We start from the raw sequence: 15,198 nt of genomic DNA, 5'->3' as shown, positions 1-15,198 counted from the left end.
CTTAACTGAAACATTTTACTTCTATAAGTTTTACAGAAACATTATGACCGTGTAAATACATTGCTGGCCCCCTCCCAGGGCCTTGGAGGAGGCCTGTGTACGTGAGCTTAATTAACATCACAGAATAGTTTCCATCGGGAACTGGGGAGCCAGGGAACTGTCCCATTAATCATTCCTCTCACCAGAAATCACGCCACAGTCCACACAACACCCTCAGGCTTACCCTCGCATCTACCCTCACTATAACCTGTCAGGCAGGCACTATCATTCCCAGGCCACAGATGAAAAATGGAAGCCGGGAGAGGAAGGACCCTTGGCCATGGTCACACAGGTGGCAAGTGATAGAGCCCAGCTCTGGTGTCCCAGTCCAGGGCTCAGTCGCTGCACCCATCCTATACTGTCTCGTGTGCCCCCCACAGTCATCCTGACAGGGGGACAAGGAAGGGGTTATACCTCAGTTTTATAGAGGTGGCAGCCTTTATAATCACCCCTCATACCTACACTCACAGGACAGTTGACAAGGCACTTTCATGCACATGAGTTTAACTCACAGCAATCTGCAGAGAGTGTTATCCCCATTCTCTGGTAAAGGAAACTGAGGTTCATGGAGGTCACATGGCCTGATGAAGGCCCAATAGCAAGGCTATGGGAGTAGAGGCCCTGGAAATCAGGTCTCCCCACTCCTAGTTCAATGTTCTTTTCACTGCACTTTGCTGCTTTCCCCTTTTGAGACCGAAGGGATCTAGTCCAATCCCCTTGTCCCACAAATGAGAAACTGAAGCTCAGAGAGAAGAAGGGATTGGCCCAGGTCACACAGGAAGTGGGGACAGACTCCTAACCTGTCAAGTTTGTCTCTCTGCCTCTCTTCTCCAGGCACCCTAGAGCCATCATCTGCTCATCCACGTCTAGGGGAGCCCACTTCCGGTTGGCTCTTTGCCCTAACATCTGAGTGACTTGTCCAGCAAGAGCCCGTACCAAGCAAGCCTATCACTGTGGTCCTGCCCAAACCCCTGTTCTTTGAAACTGTCTCTAACCACAGCTTCAAATGAACAGGGAGAAGAGGCTTCACTCTGGTGCTGGGGCGTGAGTAGGTGGGGAGTCTAAGTGGTGGAGAAGAAGCCCAGACAGATGCAACTGCAGAGCCCCTTGGTAGAAAGGCAGAAGCATGAGTAAGAGACGAGCCACTGTCCTGTAAGTTTCCCAATCCCATGATTCCTAAGCACTACCAGGGTCCAGGTTATTTTTCTGTGTGATACGTTAGCACACTTCCCCCATTGAGTCTCACGAGTAGGTTTTTGTACCATGCGATTTAGACATTATAGAATGAATTAATTTTTTTAACAGGTTTAATGGGTAATACGTTCATATGGTTCACAAATAAAAACAAAATAAAAAAGGATACATTGGGAAGTTGTGCTTCCACCCCTGTCCCCATACACCCTATTCCTTAGTCCCCAGAGGTAACCACTTTTATAATTTCTGGTATATCTTTTCCAGTTTTCTTTATGCAGATATAAGCAAATGTGAATATATATTTCTTATTCCCCAACCCTCTTCCTTACACAAAGGTAGCATACTATATATATTGTTCTGTATCTTGCTTTTTTCACTTAACAGTCCTGGCAATCATTGCATATCATAAAGTGATACAATTTTTTTTTTACAACCAACGTCCATAGTTTAGATTAGGGTTCACTTTTTGTGCTGTACATTCTGTGGGTTTTTTTTTTTTTTTTTTTTTTTAATTATTTATTTATTTATTTTTGGCTGTGTTGGGTCTTCGGTTCGTGCGAGGGCTTTCTCTAGTTGCGGCAAGTGGGGGCCACTCTTCATCGCGGTGCGGGGACCGCTCTTCATCGCGGTGCGCGGGCCTTTCACTATCGCGGCCCCTCCCGTTGCGGGGCACAGGCTCCAGACGCGCAGGCTCAGTATGTGGCTCACGGACCCAGCTGCTCCGCGGCATGTGGGATCTTCCCGGACCAGGGCTCGAACCCGTGTCTCCTGCATTAGCAGGCAGATTCTCAACCACTGCGCCACCAGGGAAGCCCCATTCTGTGGGTTTTGACAAATATATAATGGCATGTATCCACCATTATGGTATCATATAGAGTAGTTTCACTGCCCTGAAAATCCTCTGTGCTCAAGGTGACATAGTAGATGCAGAGCCAGGATTTCACTCCAAGATATTTGACCCCAAGGCCATGCTCCTTCCACTGGTTGAGGCAGCCCTCTCTCTGCTCTGATGGTAGAAAGGAGCAGCTTTCACATTGGTTCCTGTCTCTCTGCTACCCTCAGTGAAACAGACTGGGGGTGTTAACAGAGATGGGCCCTGAAGGATGGAAGAGGGCAATTAGCCTGCACAGTGTGAGGCATGGGAGGCAATACTTGTCATTTGTCTGCACGCACACACCGGGGCACAGCTAGCAGGGACAGTAGGTCTTATGGAAGTAAATGGGGCTGTCCTTGCCTTTTCAGTGCACCAGCATCTTCATATGTGTGGAGGCCTTAATATCACCAGAATCACATCTGACAGGAGCTCCTAGCCCAGCAGGAGCCACACTGTTCAACCTACAGACCATTACTGAGGTCCTTCCAGGGGCATGGGATAAAGAGATGCATAAGAAACAGTCCTTTTTCAAAAGGAGCTCATAGCACAGTCTATCACAAGCCAATGTGGCAAGTGGTTTGATAGCAGAATGCATGGGGGGAGAGGGGGTTGTCAGCATTCAGGGAAGAAGATTTAACCCAGCTTGAGGGGGTAGATCAGAAAGCCTTTCTGGAAGTGAAGTCTGAGCTGAATCTTGAAGGATGAATAGTCCTTCAAGGTAAAAGGGGATGAGAGTGGGCATTCCAGGCCACATGCGTAACATATTCAAAGGCCAGGAGGGGAGCGAGGGCAAGGCAGTTTTTGAAAACTGTAAGTAGCTCAGTGTGTCCTGAGTCTCAGCCAGGGGCTTTGTTACAAAGGGTCATTTAGCCAAGCTGGGAGTTTGGTCTCTATTCAGTAGACAGTGAGAATTATTAAAATCCTTTAAGTGAGGGTAAGGCATGGTCGGATTTGCATTTTAGAAAGATTGTCCTGGGAGATGTCTTGTTCTAAATGGTGTCTGGAGAGCAGCCCCCATTACAGCCTTCTGCACTTTTCTTACCTGAAAAACACAAAAATGAAAAACAATTTTGAAAATCAAAACTGACAGACAATCAATTACTAGAATCTGAAAGGCAAAACAATTGCTCGCCCGTGCTTCAACTAGGAAACAAAGCAATCCATTCATGTAAATAAAGATAGAAATACACTTAATTTTCCTGCCGTCCAGAGACCCAAACTATCTAACAACTAGAAAATTGTGCAGCTGCCCCTGTGCTGTAAATGGGCTGCTTTTTGAGATAGCCAGCCCAGTGTTCTTAAATTCCTGTCCTTCTTGCATCTACCTTTCTGCAACTAAATGAGGTTTCAATCCCAACATAATAAAAGGAGAGAAAGTAGGAAAGCCTGGGGCTGGCACTTAGCATCCTGAAGGTGAAGAATCTCAAGGTAAAGCACTGAGGTGGGAGCAGGTATGGAAGGGGAAGAACTGGTAATGATCCATGAGGTAGGGCACAGTTTTTCACAGACTCCATTGATCCAGAATGGCAGAGACCAGACAATGGGAACAGAAGAGGACCCCCCATCTCTCTACGGAGCAAGACGCTAGGGAAAAAAAAAAAAAAACCAGAAAACTAAGCCCAAACAAAGTAGAAGGAAGGAAATAATAATAACAAAAATGAATGAAGTAGGAAAATAAACAATAGAGAAAAACAATCAATTAACTTATTAATTAAATTTAGCAGTGTTGCTGGAAAAACTGTCTATATACAAAAGTCAATAGTACTTCTACTAACCAGCTACAATTTCTGAAATTCAAAAATGAAACCATTTATAATGACATCAAAAAAGCAATATATATATTGCTATATATAAATATATAAATATATTTATTCCTATATATAAATATATAGGAACAAGTCTAATGAAAGGTGTACAAGACAACACATAACATTACTGAGAGAAATGAATGAAGACCTAAATAAAGGAAGGGAGGGAGATACCATGTTCATGGATTGGAAGGCTCAAGAATATTCACAGAAACACCACTCTAAATAACCTAAAGACTGGAAACAACCCAAATGTTCTTCAACAATAGAATGTATCAGTTCATCATGACATAATAATACAATTGAATGTATTCAGCAATGAGAATGAAGAAACTACTACTACATACAGCAACATGGATGAATTCCATAAACATAACATGGAGTGAAGGAAGCTAAACTCAGAAGAGTACATACCGTATGATTTCATTTATAAAAAGCTTAAAAACAGACAAAACTTATCTATGGTGTTAGAAGTCAGGATACTAGCGGATAATGGCCAAGAGGGGCTGTGAGAGAAGATTTCTGATGCTGGTCATCCTCTGTTTCTTGACCTGGGTGGTGGTTTCACAAATGTGTTCACTCTGTTGCAATCAAGCTGTGCACTTATGGTTTGTGCATTTTTCTGAATGTAATGTTTTCATTCAGTAAAAGTTTTAATAAAAAATGGATAATTTAGGAAATGGAAACTTGTGATATAAAGAACTTATAAGGCATCTCAAATGCCGTGAGCCAGTTGAATTCTGTCATATATGGACCCTGCCACTCAGTAGTAGAGCTGAGTACTTTATTTTTTCACTTATTCAATTCTCTCCGATTAAACAGTGCTCTATGAAATTTGTATAATTCTTATCACCCATCTCACCCTCATTTTGAAGAGAGTTGCAAAATCTGAAAGTATTGCGAGTTTCAGTCCTCATTTTACAGATGAGGAAACAGGCCCAGAGAGTTTAAAGTAACTTCTCCAAGGTCACAAAACAACCGAGGGGTAAGAACCAAGAGTCAGCCTGAGCAGTTTGGTCCCAGGGTGCATGTTCCTTGTCACTTCACTGAATGAGCTTGTCAGCTGTTTCTCTTCTGTTCCACTCCTCTCCCAGTTCCTGGAGAAGTGTTTCTCAAGCTCCATAATTCATTCCACAATTCATGTGGTATCTTTGCCATGTTTGATGACACTGAAAACAATAATGATTCCTATTGTGTTCAGCACTTGCCCATAATGGACAAACTTTTTAAGAGCTTGGAACACTGTGCCAGGAAAATAGCTGAACAAAAAGGCTTCTGTATTTTTGTCAGTAGAAGCAGAGTTGTGAAGGGCAGCATAATATGCATGTTCACTGCCAAGAAACTTGCATAATGATTTTCTGCATCTTTAAAGCCCTGAATCCATTAAGGCTTTTTAATTGGTATTGAGTAATACACCACGTGAATGGCAGATATTATCCACATCTATCTCCTGGCTCCTCTTCATATCATCTTTTATCTAGGAACTGTTAAAGTTTCTCAGTTAGCTATGCATAAACAGTTGGAATCATCAGTGTATTCTTGGCTATGTAAAGTGTAAAGATGTAGAGAAAATTTTTTAGGAACTACACCAAATTATTAACAGCAATTATCTCTGGTTGTAGCTTTTTTTTTTTTTCTTGTATTCTCAAATTTTCTACAATGAATATATATCATCTTTGAAATTATACAACAATTTAAAATTAGCTTAGAATATATAAATTTTTATTTAATTAAATAATTGCAATTGTGTCAAAATATGTATGCAGTAAAAGACTGGAAGAAAGTGTTAATAGTTTTTGTTCTGGATGTAGAGCAATGAGTTTCTCTCTTCCTTCTACTTTATGGAATTTTCCACTTTTTTCTGTAATGATCATCGTATCAGTCAAGATTCTTGATTATAAACAACAGAAATTGACTCCAACTACCTTGAGTAGAAAATGATTTATTGTAAAAATATTAGGTAGTTCCCAGCATCTTTAGGAATGCTGGAAGCCAAGGAAAGCTTAACAGGAGACCGCCCAGCCAAGGTCAAACCAAGGTTAATGGTTTGGTTAGAAGACTGCCACCGGCACTGCCACCTGAGCACTCATAGCCACCCCTACTGCTGGACTCCCAACGCCCCCTCTAACTGTCCTTGTGTCTTTGTGTCACTCTCTCAAGGTTCAGATTTCTAGGCAGGATCATCTGATTGGGCATCAATCATGTGCCCATGTTCTAGCTGCCTGAGTGCAGGGAGAAGGGGTTTCTAGCTCTTGGCTGGGCTTCCGACAAGATTCATACAACGGGGATCCTTCCAAATAGGTAGGGTGTTCAAATGTGGAATAGCTAAAAAAGACAAATGTCTACTACAAGCAGATATTATTACTCTCTATCTATTTGTATCTATGTTTCTTTTTCCCTAGTGTCCCAAATCGGGCTGCAGAGCTGGTCTAATAAAGACACCAATCACTCTAAGCAGACATTGCTTTTATTTTATTTTATTATTACTTTTAACATCTTTATTGGAGTATAATTGCTTTACAATGGTGTGTTAGTTTCTGCTTTATAACAAAATGAATCAGCTATACATATGCATATAACCCCATATACCCTCCCTATCCCACCCCTCTAGGTGGTCACAAAGCACAGAGCTATCTCCCTGTGAGACATTGCTTTTACAATGGAAAAAATAAATGTCTTTTTCTTTTTTGGTAAAACATAGCCCCTTTGTGTCACACAATGTAGATCAGAGTGCATTTTGCTTCACACGATATAGATTAAGAAACAGGGTTTATTGGGGAAAGTTATAAGCCAAGGGTCAGTAAGAGAAGGCATGCATGTTCCATCCTCCCCTCGCCCCCCAAATAGATGTGCCAGTCAGGTACAGCAGGACACACAGTAGGTCTGCATTTCAGGGGATGAACCTCACCCCCTCATTTTCTCTTTTTCTAGGTGCAGATTTGCCAGGGGATAACTCCAGCCTGCTTGAGCATTAGGCAGTTGGAATTTAGGGTGCCAGGACTTAGTGAGAAGGCTGATTTTCCAAAAGGAAGGATTCTCTTATTGGGTGGAAGCAGTCAGTGAGGGAGAGTGGGAGTCATGAGGTCCAGGACTTGAACTGGGTAAGTTGTCAGGTGTGTTGTTCATTGATCTAAGGGACACAGGCAGAGGAGGGACAGGGAAACAATGAGTTCAGTTTGGGACATGCCATGTCCAGAGTACACATGAGTCACCACCAGACAAAGTCAGGGTCCCCATCATTCACTCCCATAGCAGCCTGCACCTTTGTTTATATTGCTTATCCCCATTGCAATAAGTCAATAATGGCATGATTAGCGTTGAATCTCTCTTCCGGATTGCAAGCTCCCTGATGCCTTGGCCCAGATCTAACCATTTCACTGCTGTATCCCCAGCACCTGGCATAGGATCAGGCACAGAGCAGGAAACCAATAAATATGTGCTGAATGAATTAACGAATCTACCTGGAGCCATGCAGCAGGCAGTTGGATACATGGATAGGAAACTGACAGAAAGATCTGGGATGGAGCTCTAGATTCAGGAGAGTTACGCACTTAGGTGGTAACTGAATGCAAGGCACTGGGTGAGATGGCCCAGGTGGAGTGAGAAAATCCAAGAGCCTAAGCCACAGTCCTGGGAAACACCATCATCCAAGGGGGCCAAGGAAGAAGAGCAGCCAGAGAGGTAGGTGGAGAACTAAGAGGGGGGGTGTTCTGGAAGCTACAGGAAGAGAGAGCTTTAAGCAGAGAGAAGTCAGCAGAGTCAAACACTGATGAGAGGCCTTGTGAGATGAAAAACACCAATGCTTACGAAGCACTTGGGTGCCAGACGCTGTTCTGACAGCTCTACGTGTAATAACTCACTTAATTCTCTCAACAACCAGATGAGGTAAGGACTATCATCACGATCCCCTCCCAAAGACGAGGGTATTGAGGCACAGAGAGGTCACCCAGTTAGAAAATAGTTTGAACCCAGGCTCTCTGGTCTCTGAGTCTGTGCTCTTCACTGTTATACATGCTGCCTCAGAGTAGGGGTGACAGATGGGTCATTGGTAACATTGGCAGGAGTAATTTCAGTAACACTATGGGGTGAAACCACAAGGCAGTAAGTAAAAAAAAAAAGTGAGTTGGAAGCAAGAGAGTCAGGATCAGAAGGCCAGCCCTTAACTACAAAGAGTGGTCCAGCTGCATCACCTGGGAGCCCATTAGACATGCAGCATCTTGGTCCCAGCCCCATCTTCTGAAACAGAGCGTGCATTTAACAACCGCCTCAGGTGATTCACATGCACGGTGAAGTCTGAAAAGAGCTGATCTTTCAGGGCTAGATGAGCTATCAGGAACTTTGGATGAGAGAAGAAAGAAAGAAAGAAAAATGCGTGTTAAGTGAAAGCTTTTTCTTTCTAGGATGGAGAGACTGGAGCATGTTTGTAAACTTAAAACAGTGGTTTGCAACCCTGGCAGCACATTAGAAGCACGTCGGGTGCTGAAACCCATGCCCAGAAGAATGTCTTGTGGCCCAGCTGATTCTAATATTGAGGGGGGATGTGGTAGGAAGACCCACCCAAGGGGTCATAGGAAGGAAGGACAGGATGGAGGTTCAGGTGCCAGGGAATTAAGGCCTCCTCAGATAAATGGGAAGGGCTGAGGCTGAAGAAATGCAAAGGAGATGCTTTGGGGAAGGAGGAACAGCGTCACAGTAAAGCAGAGAGAGAGAAATTTGTAGAGGTCGGGACCAGCAAGGAGATAGACACACAAAAGGAATCACACCTGAGAGCTGTGATTAATTGGTTGATTGATTTCTTAAATTTTAACTGGGACATGGTGTGTCAAGAAAGGTACTTTAAAAACATAAACCAGGGGACTTTCCTGGTGGCGCAGTGCTTAAGAATCCACCTGCTGGACTCCGGGAGAGCTCACGCCAAGGAGTACTTCCTAGAACTTCTGCTGCCACTGTCCTTGTCCCTGTGGTGAGCCACAGCCACCCCCCGCCTCTGCAGGATACCCTCCAACACTAGCGGCTGTGTGGTTGACGGGGTCTTGGTGCTCCAGCCGGGTGTCAGGCCTGAGCCTCTGAGGTGGGAGAGCTGAGTTCAGGACGTGGCCCACCAGAGACCTCCCAGCTCCACGTAATATCAAATGGCAAAAGCTCTCCCAGAGATCTCCATCTCAACACTAAGACCCAGCTCCACTCAACAACCAGCAAGCTCCAGTGGTGGATACCCCATGCCAAACAACTACCAAGACAGGAACACAACCCCACCCATTAGCAGAGAGGCTGCCTAATATCATAATAAGTTCACAGACACCCCAAAACACACCACCAGACATGGTACTGCCCATCAGAAAGACAAGATCCATCCTCATCCACCAGAACACAGGCACCAGTCCCCTCCACCAGGAAGCCTACACAACCCATTGAACCAACCTTACCAACTGGGGGCAGACACCAAAAACAACAGGAACTACAGAGTTGCAGTCTGTGAAAAGAAGACCTCAAACACAGTAAGCTAAGCAAAATGAGAAGACAGAGAAATACACAGCAGATGAAGGAGCAAGTTAAAAACCCACCAGACCAAACAAATGAAAAGGAAATAGGCAGTCGACCTGAAAAAGAATTCAGTGTAATGATAGTAAAGATGATCCAAAATCTTGGAAATACAATGGAGAAAATACAAGAAACGTTTAACAAGGACGTGGAAGAACTAAAGAGCAAACAAACAATGATGAACAACACAATAAATGAAATTAAAAATCCTCTAGAAGGAATCAATAGCTGAATAACTGAGGCAGAAGAATGGATAAGTGACTGGAAGATAAAATAGTGGAAATAATGAGTGCAGAGCAGAATAAAGAAAAAAGAACAAAAAGAATTGAGGATAGTCTCAGAGACCTCTGGGACAACATTAAACACACCAACATTTGAATTATACGGGTCCCAGAAGAAGAAGAGAAAAAAAAAGAGACTGAGAAAATATTTGAAGAGATTATAGTTGAAAACTTCCCTAATATGAGAAGGGAAATAGTCAATCAAGTCCAGGAAGCGCAGAGAGTCCCATACAGGATAAATCCAAGGAGAAACATTCCAAGACACATATTAATCAAACTATCAAAAATTAAACACAAAGAAAAAGAAAAGCAGTAAGGGAAAAACAACAAATAACATACAAGGGAATCCCCATAAGGTTAACAGCTGATCTTTCAGCAGAAACTCTGCAAGCCAGAAGGAAGTGGCAGGACATATTTAAAGTGATGAAAGGGAAAAACCTACAAACAAGATTACTAAACCCAGCAAGGATCTCATTCAGATTCAACGGAGAAATTAAAACCTTTACAGACAAGCAAAAGCTAAGAGAATTCAGCACCACCAAACCAGCTTTACAACAAATGCTAAAGGAACTTTTCTAGGCAGGAAACACAAGAGAAGGAAAAGATCTAAAACAACAAACCCAAAACAATTAAGAAAATGGTAATAGGAACATACATATCGATAACGACCTTAAATGTAAATGGATTAAATGCTCCAACCAAAAGACATAGACTGGCTGAATGGATACAAAAACAAGACCGGTATATATGCTGTCTACAAGAGACCCACTTCAGACCTAGGTACACATACAGACTGAAAGTGAGGGGATGGAAAAAGATATTCCATGCAAATGGAAATCAAAAGAAAGCTGGAGTAGCAATTCTCATATCAGACAAAATAGATTTTAAAATAAAGACTATTACAAGACACAAAGAAGGACACTACATAATGACCAAGGGATCAATCCAAGAAGAACATATAACAATTGTAACTATTTATGTACCCAACAGAGGAGCACCTCAATACATAAGGCAAATGCTAACAGCCATAAAAGGGGAAATCGACAGTAACACAATCATAGTAGGGGACTTTAACACCCCACTTTCACCAATGGACAGATCATCCAAAATGAAAATAAATAAGGAAACACAAGTTTTAAATACATTAAACAGGATGGACTTAATTGATATTTATAGGACATTCCATCCAAAAACAACAAAATACACTTTCCTCTCAAGTGCTCATGGAACATTCTCCAGGATAGATCATATCTTGGGTCACAAATCAAGCTTTGGTAAATTTAAGAAAATTGAAATGGTATCAAGTATCTTTTCCGACCACAACGCTATAAGATTAAATAACAATTACAGAAAAAAAATCTGTAAAAACTACAAATACATGGAGGCCAAACAATACACTACTAAATAACCAAGAGGTCACTGAGTAAATCAAAGAGGAAATCAAAAAATACCTAGAAACAAATGACAATGAAAACACGATGAAAACACGATGACCCAAAAGCAGTTCTAAGAGGGAAGTTTATAGCAATACAATCCTACCCCAAGACACAAGAAAAATCTCAAATAAACAACCTAACCTCACACCTAAAGCAATTAGAGAAAGAAGAACAAAAAACCCCCAAAGTTAGCAGAAGGAAAGAAATCATAAAAGTCAGATCAGAAATAAATGAAAAAGAAATGAAGGCAACGATAGCAAACATCAATAAAACTAAAAGCTGGTTCTTTGAGAAGATAAACAAAATTGATAAACCATTAGCCAGACTCATCAAGAAAAAAAGGGAGAAGACTCAAATCAGTAGAATTAGAAATGAAAAAGGAGAAGTAACAATTGACACTGCAGAAATACAAAGGATCATGAGAGATTACTACAGCAACTATATGCCAATAAAATGGACAACCTGGAAGAAATAGACAAATTCTTAGAAAAGCACAACCTTCCAAGACTGAACCAGGAAGAAACAGAAGGTATAAACAGACCAATCACAAGCACTGAAATTGAAACGGTGATTGATTAAAAGTCTTCCAACAAACAAAAGCCCAGGACCAGATGGCTTCACAGGTGAATTCTATCAAACATTTACAGAAGAGCTAACACCTATCCTTCTTAAACTCTTCCAAAATATAGTATAGGAGGAACACTCCCAAACTCATTTTACAAGGCCACCATCACCCTGATACCAAAACCAGACAAAGATGTCACAAAGAAAGAAAACTACAGGCCAATATCACTGATGAACATAGATGCAAAAATCCTCAACAGAATACAAGCAAAGAGAATCCAACAGCACATTAAAAGGATCATACACCATGATCAAGTGGGGTTTATCCCAGGAATGCAAGGATTCTTCAATATATGCAAATCAATCAATGTGATAAACCATATTAACAAACTGAAGGAGAACAACCATATGATCAACTCAATATATGCAGAAAAAACTTTCGACAAAATTCAACACCCATTTATGATAAAAACCCTCCAGAAAGTATGCAAAGAGGCAACATACCTCCATATAATAAAGGCCATATATGAAAAACCCACAGCCAACATCCTTCTCAATGGGGAAAAACTGAAACCATTTCCACTAAGATCAGGAACAAGACAAAGTTGCCCACTCTCACCACTATTATTCAACATAGTTTTGGAAGCTTTAGCCACAGCAATCAGAGACGAAAAAGAAGTAAAAGGAATCCAAATTGGAAAAGAAGAAGTAAAACTGTCATTGTTTGCAGATGACATGATACTATACATAGAAAATCCTAAACATGCTACCAGAAAACTACTAGAGCTAATCAATGAATCTGGTAAAGTAGCAGGATACAAAATTAATGCACAGAAATCTCTTGCATTCCTATACACTAATGATGACAAATCTGAAAGAGAAATTAAGGAAACACTCCCATTTACCATCGCAACAGAAAGAATAAAATACCTAGGAATAAACTTACCTAAGGAGCCAAAAACCTGTATGCCGAAAACTATAAGACACTGATGAAAAAATTAAAGATGATATAAACAGATGGAGAGATATAGCATGTTCTTGGATTGGAAGAATCAATATTGTGAAAATGACTATACTACCCAAAGCAATCTGCAGGTTCAAAGCAATCCCTATCAAATTACCAGTGGCATTTTTCACAGAACTAGAATAAAAAACTTCACAATTTGTATGGAAGCACAAAAGACCCCAAATAACCGAAGCAATCTTGAGAAAAAAAAAAAGGAGCTGGAGGAATCAGGCTCCCGGACTTCAGACTATACTACAAATCTACAGTAATGAAGACAGTATGGTAGTGGCACAAAAACAGAAATATAGATCAATGGAACAGGATAGAAAGCCCACAGATAAACCCACGCACATATGGTCACCTTATCTTTGATAAAGGAGGCAAGAATATACAGTGGAGAAAAGACAGCCTCTTCAATACGTGGTGCTCGGAAAACTGGAAGGCTACACGTAAAAGTATGAAATTAGAACACTCCCTAACACCATACACAAAAATAAACTCAAAATGGATTAAAGACCTAAATGGAAGGCCGAACACTCTAAAACTCTTAGATGAAAACATAGGCAGAACACTCTATGACATAAATCACAGCAAGATCCTTTTTGACCCACCTCCTAGGGAAATGGAAATAAAACAAAAATAAACAAATGGGACCTAATGAAACTTAAAAGCTTTTGCACAGCAAAGGAAACCATAAACAAGACCAAAAGACAACCCTCAGAATGGGAGAAAATATTTGCAAATGAAGCAACTGACAAAGGATTAATTTCCAAAATTTACAAGCAGCTCATGCAGCTCAATATCAAAAAAACAAACAACGCAATCCAAAAATGGGCAGAAGACCTAAATTGACATTTCTCCAAAGAAGATATACAGACTGCTAACAAACACATGAAAGGATGCTCAACATCACTAATCATTAGAGAAATTCAAAGCAAAACTACAATGGGGTATCTCCTCACACTGGTCAAATGGCCATCACCAAAAAATCTACAAACAATAAATGCTGGAGAGGGTGTGGAGAAAGGGAACCCTCTTGCACTGTTGGTGGGAATGTAAATTGATACAGCCACTATGGAGAACAGTATGGAGGTTCTTTTAAAAATAGAACTACCATATGATCCAGCAATCCCACTACTGGGCATATACCCTGAGAAAACCATAATTCAAAAAGAGTCATGTACCACAATGTTCATTGCAGCTCTATTTACAATAGCCAGGACATGGAAGCAACCTAAGCGTCATCAACAGATGACTGGATGAAGAAGATGTGGCACATATATACAATGGAATATTACTCAGCCATAAAAAGAAACAAAATTGAATTATTTGAGAAAAACAAATACCGTATGCTAACACATATATATGAAATCCAAAAAAGGTTCTGAAGAACCTAGGGACAGGACAGGAATAAAGATGCAGACATAGAGAATGGACTTGAGGACCCATGGAGGGGGAAGGGTAAGCTGGGACGAAGGGAGAGAGTGGCATGGACATATATACACTATCAAATGTAAAATAGATAGCTAGTGGGAAGCAGCCACATAGCACAGGGAGATCAGCTCGGAGCTTTTTGTCCACCTAGAGGGGTGGGATAGGGAGGGTGGGAGGGAGACGCAAGAGGGAGGAGATATGGGGATATATGTATATGTATAGCTGATTCACTTTGTTAAAAAGCAGAAACTAAAACTAAAAATTAAAAAAAGAATCCACCTGCCAATGCAGGGGACACGGGTTCAAACCCTGGTCCGGGAAGATCCCACATGCCACGGAGCAACTAAGCCCTTGCCCCACAACTACTGAGCCTGCACTCTAGAGCCTGCGAGCCACAACTACTGAAGCCCGTGTTCCACAACTACTGAAGCCTGTGTGCCTAGAGCCCGTGATCCGCGACAAGAGAAGCCAGCATAATGAGAAGCCCACACACTGCAATGAAGAGTAGTCCCTGCTCGCCACAACTGGAGAAAGGTGGCATGCAGCAACAAAGACCCAATGCAACCAAAAAAAAAAGTATATAAAAAAAAAACTTAGATGGTGTTACTGGCCTGCTCAAAGCCTTGCAGTATCTTTCCATCGCATATGGCTTACTAGGCCCTTGGTCATCTGGCCTTGCTCACTTCATTCTCTGCTCTCCACTGACCTCCTGCACATCAGGCTCTTTAAGTTCTTTTTCCTACTGATCATGTTCCTGCCTCAGGGCCCTTGTACTTGCTATTCCCACCTTTGGGCTATTCTTTCTCTAAATATTCACATGGCCTGCTCCCTCACTTCAGTTGGTTCTCCTCCAACGTCTTCTGTTCAGAGGACTTCCCTCATCACTCTGTACCCCCTTCCTCTGAATTATTTTCTGTCACTACTCAACATCATGTCATAAACCTAATCTGCCTGTTTGTTTGAGGTCTACCTCCTTTAACAGAATGTGAGCTCCATGGGGGCAAGGATTTTTCTTGCTCAC

Source organism: Balaenoptera acutorostrata, chromosome 3 (genome assembly GCF_949987535.1).
Source record: "Balaenoptera acutorostrata chromosome 3, mBalAcu1.1, whole genome shotgun sequence".
Lineage (NCBI taxonomy): Eukaryota > Metazoa > Chordata > Mammalia > Artiodactyla > Balaenopteridae > Balaenoptera > Balaenoptera acutorostrata.
Note: the sequence above shows the minus strand (reverse complement) of the source record.